The 1,254-nt window shown below is 43.5% G+C and overlaps 1 pseudogene; it reads left to right on the top strand.

Moving 5' to 3' along the window:
- Window positions 1-1,254, top strand: part of LOC107565657 (unconventional myosin-Id-like) — an 89,994-nt pseudogene that overhangs the window by 68,145 nt on the left and 20,595 nt on the right.

Here is a 1,254-nt window from a genome sequence, read left to right as displayed (position 1 = left end):
TTAATAAATGGTATATAAAATTATACTAAAATACAAATGGTTCTGAAGGTCATCTGTGCTGGAAGTAGTGTCTCACCTTTTTTATTGTTACACAGTAAATTATGATTTGGTCCCACACCTTAATGTACCAACAGATGTGTAATGTTTCCTGCGAGTGCACCTTCAAAACCCAGGGCCCTTGGTCTCAGCTTCATGATAATGAGAACTAAATTATGGCAGAGCTTATTAGTGCATGCTGACCTGCTGTGTGTCTGTATGAGTGCTGTTTTAACTCGCATCACCCTTTCTTCCTGTCAGTCCACTGGCCTCACTCGTAAAGGGGACCGAAAGACCAGCTGGTCGTCTTCCACACCAAAGACAACCGAGACCTAATCGTGTGCCTGCAGGGCATAGTGCCAGCGGGGGACAGCCGCATCGGAGAGCTGGTTGGGACCGTGCTCAGCCACTTCAAAAGGTGACACCGACAGGGGGCGCTCCTGAGAGCAATTTGGGAGAGATAGCAGGACTCTGGGGATGGGGCCAGGGTACATAAGGCTAAGTAAGAGTGCCAACCATGATAATTCAACCACTCTCTTGTCTGCAGTGCCAGTTCAGGGCGTTTAAGGACAGAGCAGCCAGCTTAGCCCTGTCAGATTGGTACCCCCTATGGCTTTTTATGAAGCGGGAGAAAATTTTGTGTCTTCTAGATTTGAGAGCTACTTTAAGCTCCCTAGAATCAGCCAAATGATTGCACAAGAGCTGAGCATGGTACAGAGAGGAGATATAATATGTTCTGCTTGATGTTTGCTAAATTATGCCCTGGTGTGTCATACTGTGATGGCTGAGGGGTTACACCTACTGAAATCGATGGGCGGTAGACACTATAACAGGCTGTTTGATGATTTTGTATGGCTTATGAATCAGAAAAATGAGATGGACTCTAAAGGTTATCTGAGGGTATGTAAAGTGTGTGTCTGTCTGTGTACTGAGATTAGAGGAAAGCACAGAGATACGGATAAGATGAGGGCAGTCTGAATGAAAGTTTCCAATTTGTGTGTCTGTTTGTTTTTATAACTAAATGAGCCTGGCTGACAGGGCCATTTATGATTTAAAACACAAACACACCATTGTAAGGTTCACTCAGTCTCCCTAAAAATCCACACCACAACCACACCTTTTAAGGGCTGTGACCTTTAAAAAAAAATGCACAGTAATCCAGTTAATGAACTTTCAATTTCATATCTATTGATTTTGCCATTATTTAGCAATTTTTTT

This window comes from Sinocyclocheilus grahami, unplaced genomic scaffold (genome assembly GCF_001515645.1).
Source record: "Sinocyclocheilus grahami isolate Dianchi unplaced genomic scaffold, SAMN03320097.WGS_v1.1 scaffold26.1, whole genome shotgun sequence".
In the NCBI taxonomy this organism is placed as follows: domain Eukaryota; kingdom Metazoa; phylum Chordata; class Actinopteri; order Cypriniformes; family Cyprinidae; genus Sinocyclocheilus; species Sinocyclocheilus grahami.
This window is presented reverse-complemented; position numbering and strand designations above follow the sequence as displayed.